Source organism: Calliopsis andreniformis, chromosome 7, assembly GCF_051401765.1.
Source record: "Calliopsis andreniformis isolate RMS-2024a chromosome 7, iyCalAndr_principal, whole genome shotgun sequence".
NCBI classification, from domain to species: domain Eukaryota; kingdom Metazoa; phylum Arthropoda; class Insecta; order Hymenoptera; family Andrenidae; genus Calliopsis; species Calliopsis andreniformis.
The window spans coordinates 8,316,468-8,332,824 of NC_135068.1; the positions used below are offsets into that span (position 1 = coordinate 8,316,468).

General features: G+C 43.2%; 1 protein-coding gene across 1 annotated transcript in view; it reads right to left on the minus strand.

Annotated features, from left to right (window-relative positions):
• The window catches only part of LOC143181790 (neural cell adhesion molecule 2), a 74,658-nt gene extending 58,783 nt beyond the window's left edge, over positions 1 to 15,875 (minus strand). The window contains exon 1 of the mRNA XM_076382397.1: positions 15,744 to 15,875. The gene's annotated coding sequence lies outside the window, so the exon portion shown is untranslated. The remainder of the gene's footprint in view (positions 1 to 15,743) is intronic.
• Positions 15,876 to 16,357: the final 482 nt, after the last annotated feature.

The window sequence follows — 16,357 nt, forward strand, 5'->3', positions numbered from 1 at the left end:
ATATCGATATCATAACCGCAATGAGACTTTGCTCTGTGCTAGAAACGGGGTTATTACCATCTAATTCGTGTCACGTATCGCGGCCTTCTTGGCCTATCGAGCGAAAGAGGAACGAACGGTAAGTCGAATGAAGTCACTTTCGATGAGGTTTCCCCGGATACTGAAAGAGACATAAGCCTGATATATTTAGCGAGATCCGATAAGTCTTCTCGCCCGGTTCGAGGGCGAGGGGCGCGCATAGACGCAGGGTGGCACGAAGGGTTGGCCTCCCAGTGGGAACGGCAACGTCTGACCATTTGATTGCCCACGTTATACCCTCGAGCTGGTAATTACAAGTCGAACGCGATATTCGTCACGCCATCTGTCCTATCTCAGGAGGTCGTCTCGGCTTGCAGGGAGAAAAAAAGCGGCGATTCGATCTGCTCCTGCGTGCGAAAAGGAAATTAGAGCTGAACTTGGGTCTTGGCAATCCTGTCGCAGGGGGTGCTTCCAAGTGATAAGGAATCACTAAAAAATGGAGGTTGATACGTACACTTTCAAGATGGAAAAAGTGATCAAATCCTTTGTTGGTGGATATTTTATGGCAATATTCAAATTCAGGAAAATAGTGGAATATATACAGGCTGTTGTGTCCTGGATTCGTGGAAAGATAAAAAAAATCAATTTACATTAGAAAAGGTTAGTGCAACCGCATTATTTGCAGCAACTGTAGAAAATCTAATGAGTCCATTTCCCGTGTGCTGGACAGCGAGACGTAATCGCTGGTTTATTTCGAAATGGAGGGGTGCGTCGCACAGGGGTGAAAAGCCGTACAGGGCACCGAGGGGTTTCGCTAGCAATTTTCAGACAATTTCAGGTAATAACTTTTGCATGTGAAATTGCAGTAATACGTTCTCTCCGGTGGGTCGGTAAGTTGGCAAGTGCGTTATGCAAAGGCCAGTCTCTTCCTGCTTCTCTCTTTCGCCTGGGCGATAATGGCCAGCCTGTACCGCAAGGTCAACCTTCCGGATGTTACCTACAGGCGCTTGTCCTCCTTCACGTTTTCCCTTTACACTCTTTCGTACGCTTTGTCGCGCTCGTTCCCTTTGAATTCGTTTATTAGCGTCCCTGCTTTCTGTCAGGCTGCTTCCCAATTGGATATCCTACATTTACCCCTTGCCCGAGGCACAGAGAGAATCCCTTTCAGACGACATCCCACACCCCCTCTTTCATGTTTCCTTTCTTCTTTATTATGTACTATATAGTCGAAACGCTTCAGGATGGGTTCAAGAGCTACTACTATTTTAGGAAATCAGAGCTAAACATACTTAAAACTTAGACCTACCTAATGTCTAGTCCACAATTAATCTACCCACAATCCCAACCCTAGTTTGGACCTAGGCTAGGCTTTTCTCAGTTGGAGGAGTTCTGACGCCCCACGTAGATTCAAATATAGACCTAACCCTGAACTGATCAGTAAGGAAGGGTCAGAAGTATGGAAATCGTTCAATCCTAAAAATTTAATTTGCTTGAAGTAAGACATTTGCATGTAGATTGATGCTCCTTTCGTCACAACTCCAATAGGATCTTCATGAACTCGTTGTGCCAGTTCACACGAAGAGCGCCAGTTTCTATGCCCTGCCTTTCAGATAAATTAATCCATCCCAGTACCCATTCAAGGGCCTTTCGAAACCATGTCCATCTCCCTGATCTTCGGAGTCACCTAGCCTCAATATCGCGGGGAAATCTAGACAACAGCCGAGTGGCAAGAGCGCAATGTCGTCGGGAAGAAACGCGAGACCTTTCGTTGCTTCGAGAGCCTTCGACGTTGGACTCGAGGGTGAAGTGTCGATGGTAGAGCACTCCAGAAGCGGGGCTTGAGTTTCCGCGACGGTAGAATGAAAAGGGGCGAATGAATGGCTCAGGGAATCTCAGATTCATACGGATACTCAGCGAGGGCAAAAGGTAGCAAACGTTGCCCTCAAATTTGGGGACATTTAAGGAGGAAATCCGTCGTGTACAGGTCGATTTTGTTTCAAATATGAAGGATCTATGTTCCTCGTTATAAGTTTGTTCCTAGTTTCGCTACCCATTTTAAGATATTCCTCATAGTGTCTTCCTAGCCACTTGTTCAGGACCTATTTAAATATAGTCTCGCGTCTGAGATTTGTTTCCAGGTAGCCGCGACGTGATCAGACTTGGAAAGAAATTTCGAATGACATCGGTGTGTGAAGAGGTTGTTCCAACTTTGTATCGATGAAAATGAAACAGGGGAATAAAGGATCTCGTTAAGAGGCGACCCTCTACTCACGCTCGGCGGAACCTGAGCAATCAAACCGTGAAAAATTCAATTTCGAATCTGCGTCAGAGGGAAACAGTTCGAAGTTTAAGTGTCGAAATCGCGGAATAATTGCTGCGTCTTTCGATATTTTACCGCGGCGGAATCCCACACGCAGTTTCCTCCCTGGGTTAGTGTAATTAAAACAGAGCGAACCGCCGCCGTGATTTCATTGTCCCTGGCTAAACGTGGACACGTTTCATTTTTTCAGCTTGTCCTGGATCCCAGACAGCACAGCATAATAAATCTTGTCCCTCTTTACGTTTCGGCGCTCCTTTGTTTACGCTTCATTCGCGTGGAAGCCCCAGCTCGTAACCTCAGCTACGGGAGCAGCGCCAATGAAAGTTGCTGCGACCATGTTCAGCTGTTTCAAGCAATTACATGTTTCCTGCTGTAATTTCCACACATTTTTCGAAAAATGTTAGGCCTGGGTTAGGTGCACCGCACTGGTTAGGTCTGGGTTAGGTGTCCGGACTGGGTTAGGTCTGGGTTAGGTTTGAGTGTTTAAGATGACTCAATGTTTCCTATAGCAACACTCATAGATTTTCTTAGGCCTGGGTTAGGTTTTTTAAGCAGTTTCAGATCTAGGTTAGGCTGCAGTTGGGTCTGGGTTAGGTGACGCAAGGTGACTCCACTCACTCACATATGACTCAAGCTTTCCTATAGTAATAGACACTGATTTTGTTGAGCTAGGTTAGATCATTCAGTATTTCATGAAACTGAAGGTTTCCTGTAATAATCCTCATTGATTCTTTTATGTCTCGTCTCGTTCTGGGTTGATTTAAGTTATTTCTCTAACAGATTTTATCTAGGCTCCATTAGGATCAGGTTATATTTTTAAAGTCAAAATCAGAACTAGTCCACCTTATTGCTCGTGCCATCCATTTTTTATGATTTTTATTGCAGGCTGTTTTTATTATGCATATCATGAAAGTAAGTACGTATTTTCTGTGGGGAAAAAAGTATGTGAAGCTTTAGTAGTAGCCGTAGCAATAGTCGTACATCGCGTTTCTACTTTTTTATTCTTCCAAGCGTTTTTTTAAATCGGTCAGCTTTATTACCGTGTTACTTCTATCGTTACGAGCGAGTCACGCGAGAGAAGCGCTCGTAAAATTTCTGGAACCGCCAAGTTCTTATTAGTCGCGATAAAATTTGCGTCTCCCTTTACAGCTCCGTTTTTACCCGACGAATTCGCCCATATTCGCCAACGTCCCTGGAACTTTATCCAGTGGTTGATCTACTGCCCGCCGTTGACTTCGATTTTCCTCAAATTCTTTTATGGGGCGATATTTCGAGATTTATATAGTTACTCCATTTATGAACGGAGCCGATTTTACAGCACGATAAATTTAATAGTTTGGATGCATGTGCTCTGTTGCTACTGTATGAATGTTACAAATGGGTGCAAAGTTTCGAAAATATTAACTCTAAAAATACGAGAAATGTAAATTTTCAGATCCTGAAGTTTCGTTCAAGCTCATTCAACCATATCTGCAGAAGTTCAAACCGTCTAGTGTCCAAAGCAAGCACGGTTATTTCATATCGGTGCAATCTCAGTTGCAGAGACAATGACAAACGCGACCCCTTATCGTTTCCCATGACTTAACAAGATGATAAGTATTGCAGAATACCTGAACATAAACTATCGCAGCTACACAAAAGAGGATATACAGCAGGTTCCGCAGAGGACGCTACAAAGAGTACAATTTTACTGGCCCAAAGCCACTCTTAGCCTATAGTACAAGAGATAGTCCAGGATTGGCTAAAACGATGAAAATACTTAATAAACTCTAATATTCGATCCCATAAACCTAGCCTTCAACTCGACTTTAAGAAACATTCATTGAACCCCAGTGCAATCTAGGCATGAAGTAATTTCTCGGTCCGATCCCAAACAGTTTCGCTCTAATTTCGATGATCGGATTGAGCCAGCGATGCAGTGTTAACGTTGGGAATCCTGAGCAAAGCCCCATTCAAGGTGCAAGATTACAGTTAATACGCGCGATAAGGATAACGGGAGCACATCCATTTGTAAAATGAAATAGGTGCTTACGCGAGGGCAGCGCGGTGCAGTCGCGTAACAGCCTCATCTTTGAATAATTAAGCTTCCTTGGGTCTGGGGTCGCGCCAGTCCGCTGTCTGACTTTATCAAAGACGCATTACTTATTCGCGCCCCATTGAATTAACCAGGCTGGACGTGCGCGCTACTCCCCTCTATCCTCTTCAAGTTACTCTTTCCATCGCCTGGAATTTCCTTCGACGTTCTCAGTTTCGAGCTTCCACCTTTTACCGATCCCATTGTTTTATTTAGAGTCGGTCGTCGTTCGCGGCTTTGTCCTCCCTCCACTGTCCCCCCACCGCCGTGTCCGTTCCTTCCTTTATCTCGTTCCTTCGCTGGCTTCTTTCTTCTTCCTCCCATCCCCACCACACGCCGCCACAGCCTGGACCCGTTTGTATTCCGTTCCATTGGGATCGCTGCGCGGCTCCCTGTTTCCTTTTGTCCCGCTCCAAGAGCAACCACCGCCGCCGCGCTGGTTCGTTACCTGGACACTACTTCCCCCCCTAATTATCAATGAGAGCACGAGAAGAAACAGCCTCGAGCGAAGCAGCACGGGACCGCGGCTGATGTGATTACCGGTCACGGAAACTAATCCGCTGCAGCTGCTTGTGCTTCGTCATCGTGACTCGGTAATGCAATTTTCGGACTGGCTGGATCGAGCTTATCGAGACAACGCCTCTGACGTGGTTCATTTAGTTTCCGGCTAGGGTGCTTGGCTGGAAATTGAGACCAGATAGCGGTGGGGGAGAAGAATTAACAAGGTGGCTATGGATGAACCTCGGTTCCTGTCTAATGGCGGTGCAAGTATCGAGATCTTTCGATCAGTGTCCAAGCTGGATGAAAGTATAGAGGCATCTCGACAAGTGTCCAAGATGGACGCTAGTATAGAGGCATCTCGACGAGTGTCCAAAGTGAGTGCAAGTATAGATGTCTGTTGATAAGTGTCCAAGTTGGATGAAAGTATAGAGGCATCTCAACAAGGGTCGAAGCTGCATGAAAGGAGAGGCCTCTCGACAAGTTTCCAAGTTGGATGAAAGTAGAGAAGCCTCTCGACAAGTGTCCAAGATGGACGCCAGTATAGAGGCATCTCGACATGTGTCCAAAGTGAGTGCAGTGTAGATGTCTGTTGATAAGTGTCCAAGTTAGATGAAAGTATAGAGGCATCTCAACAAAGGTCGAAGCTGCATGAAAGTAGAGGCCTCTCGACAAGTTTCCAAGTTGGATGAAAGTAGAGAAGCCTCTCGACAAGTGTCCAAGATGGACGCCAGTATAGAGGCCTCTCGACGAGTGTCCAAAGTGAGTGCAAGTATAGATGTCTATTGATAAGTGTCCAAGTTGGATGAAAGTATAGAGCCATTTCCACAAGTGTCCTACCTGGGTGCAAGTTTAGAGGCGTTTCTATAAGTGCCTAAATTGGATGCTAGTATAGAGGCCTCTCGACGAGTGTCCAAGGTTGGTGCAAGTACAAATCCCTCTCCATAAGTATGCAATGTGTGTACAAGTATCGAGGCTCCTCGATAAATGTCCACATCTTCTGTTTTACCCTAGCTGGTATTATTTGTTCCTAGCATTGTCTGAGGAGATGAGTGGGACTACAAATTATAGCGTACAAGTAAGAAAATCGTAATTAATTTTTTAGGAATTCAGGGGAAAGTATCCAGGTGGTCTTCTAGAACAGCAGTTATATATAGATAGAACGAGAAGAGCAGTGATAAGGAAATTGATGGCACGAGCAGGATATTAATCTAAAGCGACGACAAGTAATTCAGTCGACGATATAGCGGGTGTATTATGTCGCTAAATGCGACATATTGCTGCAAGTTGAGTTAATTACATCTCGACAGTGCGATTCTAGCAACATGGTTAACGATGCAGCTATTACAAGGCAATAACGTTAAAATATGTTACATAATGATCTCTTGAAGGTAGAGTAATTTAGCCTGAAGATCTTTCCACCTACATTTATCTTCTTTTTCTTATCACGGTCGTCACAATCAAGAATCTAATTAAAAAATTAGACTTCATAGCCTACTAACAACTCCAGGTCACGCTACGCAGCTATGAGTATGCATTTGCCATTATCAACCATCTGTCTTCCATCAGGGACCACAATCCCATCGTTTTGGCAAGGCACCGACGACCACCGACTCCAGAGTCGCTTTTACAACGGCTAAGCTGCACTATTGCGATACAAAACATATTCCTCGGGGCGTTACTCGCGTATCTGATATACTGTTCTGGGTTAATTGATTCAAATTTGCATGCATACTCGAATACGTACAGCGTGACGGCGATATCAACAGTTCTTCTATCCGCGACCCAATTCGAGACAGGCGCCCAATGTCGGCTATAATATTATTACAGGGTTTAGTCCGTAACATTTCCGTACTTTTCCATTACCAGGGCTTTCCTTGTCAAGCGTTATTGCTATTAGCAGGGGAAACAGTTTTTATCCAGGCTGGACGCAGCGGCGCGCATTACGTTACATACACGGAACAAGGGAAAAAATGCAGGGAAGGGAGTGGGAGAGACAGGAAGCGTAAAGTTCGTTCGGTTATTCCGGCTTATGTGAGTACAAATGCACACGGCGCGGAAACGCGCGTCCAAAAAGCCACCGCGGCATCTGCGTCCAATTACGCGACCACCCGAAAATCCACGGAATCGGATAAAACACGACCACGTGTCAGAAATACCGTAATACTGCGTACACCTGCCATATTCGCGCCAAGGTCGCTGATACTTTCGAATGCACATTCCATGCCACATATGCCGCGATTTCGAAGCAAAAGCCAGTCGAAAGTGTCCTGTATTTAAGGTATTTCTACTTCTTAGGCCTTGTATAGTGTATTTAGAATACTGCAAGCTTGATACTTCATACAATCGTACTTTCAGTATGTGTATAACTGACTCTAACCCAGACCTAACCCAGACCTAACCCAGTATGTGTATAACTGACTCTAAAATATACCAAACACTTAGGTCTAAGTTAGCCTACAGCTCAGCCTCAGCTAAGTATCAGATATGTTTGAGATAAGCTAAGTTAGGTCGCGATTTATCCTGGAATTGACTTGATGCAGTAGGTTTAGTCTTACAATACATTAAATCACTTATTTAGAACCACACTGTACTACGTTCTAATATGTTAGGCATGCTGAGAGTTATGCATTCTGGGAGTTACGCTGCCTAGGGGTTAGGTACATCAAGTTAAGCACAGCCTATGTTAGGCATTCGACGGAACATCTGCGTTAGGTCTTGGCTAGGTACTTTGGATTAGTCACACTGAGGGCTAGGTCTGAGTTAGGCATGCTGAGAGTTACACTGCCTAGGGATTAGGTACATCAAGTTAAGCACAGTCTATGTTAGGCATTCGACGGAACATCTACGTTAGGTCTTGGCTAGGTACTTTGGATTAATCACACTGAGGGCTAGGTCTAGGTTAGGCACGCTGAGAGTTGTGTACCCTGGGGTTACGCAGCCTGAGAGTTAGGTCTGGGTTAGGCATACTGAGAGTTATGTACCCTGTGGTTACGCAGCCTGAGGATGAGATCTGAGTTAGGTCTGGGTTAAGCATGCTGAGAGTTGTGTACCCAGTGGTTACGAAGCCTGAGGATGAGATCTGGGTTAGGTCTAGGTTAGGCATGCTGAGAGTTGTGTACCCTGGTGTTACGCAGCCTGAGTATTAGATCTGAGTTAGTTATCATCCTGAGAGTTGTGTATCCAGTGGTTACGAAGCCTGAGGATGAGATCTGGGTTAGGTCTGAGTTAGGCATGCTGAGAGTTGTGTACCCTGGTGTTACGCAGCCTGAGGATTAGATCTGAGTTAGTTATCATGCTGAGAGTTGTGTATCCAGTGGTTACGAAGCCTGAGGATTAGATCTGAGTTAGTTCTGAGTTAGGTCTGGGTTAGTTATCATGCTGAGAGTTGTGTACCCTGTGGTTACGCAGCTTGAGGATTAGGCAGCTCATCTTAGACAACTTACATTAGACATTCTACGATAGACACTCCATATAAATCCTGAGTTAGGTGAAGGTTAAATCTTCTATTGTATATCCGCAACAGCACAATCAACCTATTCCAGCCAATTCCACTGACAACATACTGTCGAACCCTTTCCATCTATCCCAAATCGAATTCCCCGCTGGCAAGCAAAAAAGTCATGAGAAAGATAGCTGTCATCGGCTGGGCATCAGGTCGACAGTTGATCGTCCGTATTCCCATTGTGCCAGGGAAGGCGTCCAAGAGAGGAATCATTATTGGCTCGCGAGCGTCAACGTCCACGGGGTGAAATGGAATTTTTTACAGAGGTCGACACCTGCGGGTCACGTTCCCGCGGCAAAAGAGACACATCGAGAGGCGAGAGAGAATGAAAAGCGCCATCCCTCTATCGCAGCATTTTCGCGAACGTCCCCGACGAGTGATTTAAAACACCGCGGCAGAGTGGTGGTCCGCGAGGAAATGTTTTTCCTCGTGTCGCGAATCGGGACAGCGGTCGAAAACCGCGGCTAAGCGGACACGCAATTAACTAAGTGGCCCACTCATGGGACTGTCAACGCAGCGCTCTCTATTACTAAGCGCAATCAAAGTAATTAATTATCCATCGTGCTTTTCCGCAATTCCATCGACGATGCACCCCCCTAAACGAGCAGATCTCGCTCTTCCCTTCTCGCTTTCGTCACCCTCTGCATCGTGACTGCAGTACGTATTATATTAATTCGATTTGCTCGCAGTTGAGTCGTGCAATCCTGAACGATTACACTGTTCAACAAATTTTCACTTTTTTTCGATTTTGTAAACGTGAATAAACATTTCTTATAGATTTCGACGTGCTGATTACGAATCTGCAAACCGTTTTTTTCCAGAACGTACAGCTTTTGAAAAAATCAATTTTGAAAAAAATGACAAATTTTCAACTTTGGGATTTTTCTGTGCTTTTGCCGTAGTAGTTACTTAGTTGCTCTTTGCACGAAATGATTCTGTGGACTCTCCCGAATAAAATAATATAAATATTTATTAGATTATAAACATCGAAATAGGTTTAAATAACAATTAAAGTGAAAAGGACACTCAAAACGCACCCATTTTTGCTGATATTTTTCACTTTATTTCAAAAAGTAAGGGTCTAGGAGAAAATTTGACTATAACACGCGATAGAGCAAACCTTTCCACTAAGGAAAGCATCAAGCGAATGTTCAAAATTATTTTTGTTTTCAATATAGAAATAAAATAGTTTGGCGAAACGCGCGGCGGCGACAGTGGTACTCAATGACGTCAATGCGTATAGGGTCCGCGGAACGGCAGGCGATAGGCGAGGCGTCCACCAGCGCGCGCCGCCGTCATTGAGTACCACTGTCGCCGCCGCGCGTTTCGCCAAACTATTTTATTTCTATATTGAAAACAAAAATAATTTTGAACATTCGCTTGATGCTTTCCTTAGTGGAAAGGTTTGCTCTATCGCGTGGTATAGTCAAATTTTCTCCTAGACCCTTACTTTTTGAAATAAAGTGAAAAATATCAGCAAAAATGGGTGCGTTTTGAGTGTCCTTTTCACTTTAATTGTTATTTAAACCTATTTCGATGTTTATAATCTAATAAATATTTATATTATTTTATTCGGGAGAGTCCACAGAATCATTTCGTGCAAAGAGCAACTAAGTAACTACTACGGCAAAAGCACAGAAAAATCCCAAAGTTGAAAATTTGTCATTTTTTTCAAAATTGATTTTTTCAAAAACTGTACGTTCTGGAAAAAAACGGTTTGCAGATTCGTAATTAGCACGTCGAAATCTATAAGAAATGTTTATTCACGTTTACAAAATCAGACCCCTGTTGAACAGTGTTATCGCCGACGGCTCGATAATAATGCGGGATTAGCAGTTAGTGAAGTCTCCGACGATTCTCGGTTTTAATTAACGTTGATATCGACCACAACGCTAGGGTAAGTTGTTTTCTTGTTCCTGCTTTCGTGAGGGTCTTTGAATCCTCTGGGAGGGTGTGTGAAAGCTATGGGGAAGAGGAAACTAGATAGTCTGTATGGTAGGTTTTCTGCTGCTACTGTGAAATTAAAGTGTAGGGTATGATTTCTGAAAGATTGGTGACAGTGACTGACAAAAATAATATGACCCTGTAGTGGATTGGTGTAATTGGTGTAAAATTGAATTTCTCGTTATTAACGTAGTACTATTAAAAATAACATAGTTAATGATGTTTTTTAATAATAGATACTTGAATAAAAATTAAAATATTTTTGGAGCTTAAAATTATTTTCACAAATTGTTTTATTGAGCAATTGTTGGTTTGTATTTAGGGTCTATCTGGAATTTTGAGTGTAATAATCTTTAATTCTTTGTGTTACTAGAGGGTTCAAATAAATAAATATTAATAATATATGCATGTATGCTACTCTTTTCAGATCCTATCTAACTCTCGTGTTTCAAACGAAGCAGGCTATATTTTACTAGTAGCCTACTATCCTCATACCACAACAATTTTAATAAATAATCCTAGTAATTATGTTAAAAAATTCCAGAATAGATTATTGTAGTTAAATTAAAGCTAACTATTTGTGGGTTAACACACCAATGCAGAACAGGGTCCAATCAGAAATCAAATGAGTTATAGATGCAAAGTTTTTAATCCTGTATCTGCCTTTGTACATAGATATTAATTACTGTACAGATTCTATGTTTTCCAGAAAAGCTTCATCAATTTCCATTAAAATATCATCAAGACACAAAAAGGAGTTACATTCACAGCGATGAAATAACAGTTCACGGCTCTGGCTCCTTTCAGAATCCATGGATCAATTTAACTAAAAGTCCACCAGTAACCCATCACCCTTTTCCCTCAAACATTCCCCGGAAGAGAAAACAAAACACTTGTCGAAGCAATTGCATCGCGAACACCTTCAAACGCGCAAGTGCTCGTCGCAGTAAAACGGTACGATCCACTCAACAGGGGAAACATTACAAACGGAAAATCATTCAGCCTCATTTCCATCGCAGCATTACAAACAGCGCGCGACTGTTTGCAGAGCCGTTCGTAACAATAATCGCATAAAATCACTGAGAAATATTGACACGATTTATCGTCCAATTTGCGCCCGAATCGCGCTGCAATTTCGCGATCGAGCGAACTCGTTCATCGTGCTACGTATCGTTCGCGGAAGAAAAGTGCTTCGAGCGCCCTGTTGAACGAGGAAATTAACGTTGTCGGAGAGAGGTCCTAGCCAGCGAAAATATTCCTACCCCGTGGGGATGTTTTCACAGCGTGTAAAAACGTTTCGTCTGGCGGAGGAAACCGATACTCGCTTCAGGCCCGATTCCAGTCCGAGGGGATACAAAAGCAGAGCGCCAATTAAATATCCGCGTTATTCGCGATTAACGGGCGATCCATTGGTTCGTCGCTCGAAAAACCTTGCTTCCCTCGCGCGAGAACGCCAGATCGATCGCTCCTGAACCGTCGGCCGAATGGTAATCCCCTCTTTAGCTGTTGTGTGAGGAAACAGTGTCCACCAGCGGTTCGCTGGCGCGACTGCCTACTGTATTTCGAAACAACCGACACGGCCGATCGATGGAATGCAATCGCCGAAATTACGCTGAGGGAATGAAGATGGACGAGGAGGCCCGCGACGACAACGACGTCACGAGACGCTTTGAGCAGTGGCTGGGTCATTTCTGACCCGACGTGGTGTGGCAGACTACTATCCTACTGATGATAGTAGCCACTGGGCTGGAGCCATCGAATGTTGACTTTGTAGCTTGCTAATGGTATTCCAAAGAAAAACTGGCGCCAAGTCTTTAAGGAGCATTCTAGTTCAGACACTAAAAGAAATTGATTTTTTAGCTCATTTTCTGAGGATTATTCTCGATTTGTTAATTTTAAATAACCAGAAGAGTCAATATCATTTCAACCCTGAAGGCACACTCAAAAGAAAGGGCTGTACTAAAGTGAGTCTATTTTTTACAATTTTCAATATATTTAATTTAAAATACATTTTGTATACTGCTTAAATATAGGTGATCAATTTATGAAAAAATGTAATACAAGAACCTTAAGAAAAGGAAAATACGCTAAAGAACACTTAAAAAGTGGCGATCTAGGCTACTCTTTTAATACTCTTTTAAGGTGTCTTTAAACCTTTCGAAAATTGTCATAGAAGGAAATGAACTTTCCAAAAATTTTGCACCATTCAAGTTCATGAAATCATAGATCAGGCAGGCAAATAGCTACTATTTTAGCTTACAGAGATGGGGCATATAACATTTACAGAATAAATGTCAGTGCAACTATGCTGAATTTTGTTAAACAGCAGCAAATTAATTATGAGTAATTCTGAAATATTTAACTACTGGCATAATCAGATTTAACCAACTTGTAAATAGGCATAACACAGCATACTGTGAGTTAAATTAGTGGGTACTTGCACAACTTTTCTATGATTTCACAAGTTTAAATCGCGCAAAGTTTTTTGGAAGTTCGTTTCTTTCTATGGCAATCTGAAAGGATTAAAGACACTTTAAGTACTTGGCGCGAACTTTGCATTTTTAATGTTTTTGATAGGGATTTCAGAAACTTGTTTCAACAGCTGGAATACCTCGATTATACAATGGAGAAACATATCAAACAAATAGATATCCCTAAATGGGGATTAAAGTGAAAAATAAACGCACCATTTTGAAGCCAAGGAATTGTACTTCGATATTTTTCAATACCTCTTCTTGTTCTCAATATATTCATAAGTGTGAATTATTCACAGAAAAGATTCTCTAAGTAGAACCAAATTTTTTAGTGATTGTTTCGCCTATTTGTGAGTATTGTTCAGAAAAATATGGAAATACGAAAAATTCTCGTTATATGTTCGTTGCTTGGAATTGGCCAGATACATATATCGTATACAGGGCAGTGAGTTCTCGTTTTCTTTGAACTGAAGCCAATCATTTGTGTTAGATAGGGCAACCTCTTCTCCCCAAAATGGTGAGGTTAAGGGTGAACAAATAACCAATAAAATCTGAGGAACATATAACGAGGATCTTCTGTATACCATTCTGGAGAGATATAGACAATAATTTATGAGATGTTAATTTCTGGAAATTAACTTAAAATTCTGGACAGAGTTCAACATTTAAGACTGATCAAAACAGACTTTTAAATTTGTAAATGCTAAAGTTGTCAAATCTCAAGATTTTCAAAATTCTAAATGTTCAAACATTCAAATTAATAAATTTTTAGTCTTAAATTTTCAGATCTCAAATTTATCACTGTATTAGATATTAAATATTCAAGTTACTAAACTTTTTTAAGAATTTTGAAATTTAAAAATCTGAAAACTTTTAACCCTTCAAATCTTTCAAGAAATTGAGGTAGAGAAATTAATTTTGATCATTAACGTCTCGCATATTATTAAATAATTATATTTCTTAAAAAATTCATTCATACAAGAAACTCTTCGTTTCCAAAAATATTTGGTATGACAATTTTGTTATTCTTTTTTTAAATTATTTACAATTTCTACGTTTATGTGTAACTTATAGTGACATTTATAGTACCTTTAAATGAACTAAGTGAATTAGTAAAGAAATCCAATCTATTACACAAATGGTTACATTACTGCAGACTCAATTTAGAGAATTGTTTCGTTCATGCATAGTTCGATATGCAGCTAGCGAGGAACTGTTGTTCGTATACCATCGAAGTACGACATCCATTAAAGTATTTACCTGGATGAATTCTAGAAACCAGAGAAGATTTACGAAAATGTGTCGCTGATGTAGAACCTTCGCCCCAAGCAACATGGGCGACACAGGTGCTCGCGTCACGCACGAGGAACAAATTACTAAGAAGAAGCGATTGTACGTACGAAATTACACCGTGACTGTCGTTCGCCCGACGTTTCGTGGCGACTCCACGATTCGAAATTACGGGTATTTATCGAGCGGAATGGCATCGATCGAAGGGCGACCCGCGAACGAACGAATCGCTGGGCACGAAAGCGTTCCCGATTTCAATTACGCTGAGCATTAAATGCGCCGACTGCTCGTTTAATTTCAGGAGCGAAGGGAAGACACGCGATGCTCGTTCATAGCGGCGTCAAAGTTGACAGATCCCGCGCGACACGGGGGTGGAAAACAATTACTCCCCCTCGGCGCTGTGACAAGTATTTTTCGTAGACCAAACGATATGAAACGATGTACCTTTTTAAAAATAAAACGAGGTTGAAATGGAGAACATGCTTCGGTATAATACCGACGTGTCGCGTCAGAGGGTGGAGCGAAATATTTCTCGGCTGCTGGATTTTTCGCGGATCGTCCGATGAAGGTGGATTTCAAACGACGAGGGGCAATTCGATTTCATCATCAGGGAAAATCCTCCCGTGTACATAAATTCGCTAAAAGTCGTGCTTATTCAGAGAGGAGGGAGGATCGCTTATTCGGCGCGAAAATTCGCGCGGATCCCCTCTGATACGCGCGATGCTCTTCTGTGAGACCTGACACCATTTTCAAATTAAATTACGAAAACCGACCGTGCAACCATCGTTATATATACTAATGCGATGACTCAGTTTCTGAACGAGAAATAATGTAAATAATAATATAAAAAGGGTGAGATAAAAACTGCGACGTTTCCAGAGGAATATTCTTCAAGGGATGCAACCCCTTATCGAGATTAAAATATTCCAAATGCGCAAGGGCTGTTACTTCTTTTTTGGCCCTGCAGATTTAGCAAAAAGGGTCAGTCAAACTGGCATGGCTACTTGTCTAACAACTGATGGAACCATCTCTGCAATCTCAAAGTAAATTTCAAGCATCTTGGGTGTCTACTGTTACCTTGCCTTGAGAGTCCTAGCCTAAGTAAGAGTTTCTTCCCCTAAGGGACGAAACATAAGGGGAAGACCCTATGGGCCTTCGTGAAGGCACGTATCAAAACAAGCTGCTACCATGGGCTACCTGCTAAAAAAGCTCAGAGCTACCCTACCCTAATGTACCCTTAACACCATTTGGCACCACATTGGTGTCTTGTTAAGCGATTCTCAATGCCTTAAAAATGCCTCAAATAAAAAAGCATTCATGGTACTCATAAATCCTTTCTCCCACTCATTTTCCTAGAGTCAAACCATCTCGAAACCCCGACCCAAGAACACAGGAGCACCTTAGAGACCGCCGCGCAAATCAGCACAATTGCCAGCGTTTCCATGGACCTCGAACCTGATCGACAGAGATCTACCACAGGCAGCACAATTCGGTCGCGTTCCACCGAGGCATTGTCAACTGGACAATAGAACCGCAATCGGACTTCGCGGGTGCACGCGTCAAAAGCCGCACCGCCGCGTTTGCAGTAACCAGGGAGCCTCCATGGGAAAACTGACATACCTCGGTCGGGATTCCTGAGTGGGTCCCTCGGGGCACGTAAGATCCAAGAAAAGGGCGGCCAGGGTCGCAGTCCAGCACGAGGCCGATCGAACTTACGCGCACTTTTTCGCGTCGTTCACTGCAGTGACGGCGATACGTTGCAGTAGTCTCACGGTGACTTCCGGTCCACTTGCATCACAGCACTCGCGGTTGGAACTGTCGTCGATCCTCGAGGTGGTTTCCCGCGGCCACTGCTGTCCACGTGCACTCTCTGCACTCCGACCAGCACCATCGAACGATCTCTGGCGTCGATCACACGCGAGGTCCTCGAGTTCGCCACCGATCACCTGAGTCCTCAATCCCTCGCCAGGCTCTCATCTTAGGGATGCAGACCTGGAAGCAGCACACAGGAGCGGGGCTATGGAACACCTGGGACTGTCCAGTGGCAATTTATCGAAGGTAACGATTCGAACCAGCTTCGATCGCGATGGGGAAAATACGCGCGTAAAGTCGACGCGTTGACGGATGCGCGAGAGCGAGGCGAGCCAGGCCGAGCGCGAGCGATGCGTCGTGTTGTTGGCAGGCGACTAACCCCCAACGCGCTTCTGCACTCCCGGCCGACGCGCATGCCCCCT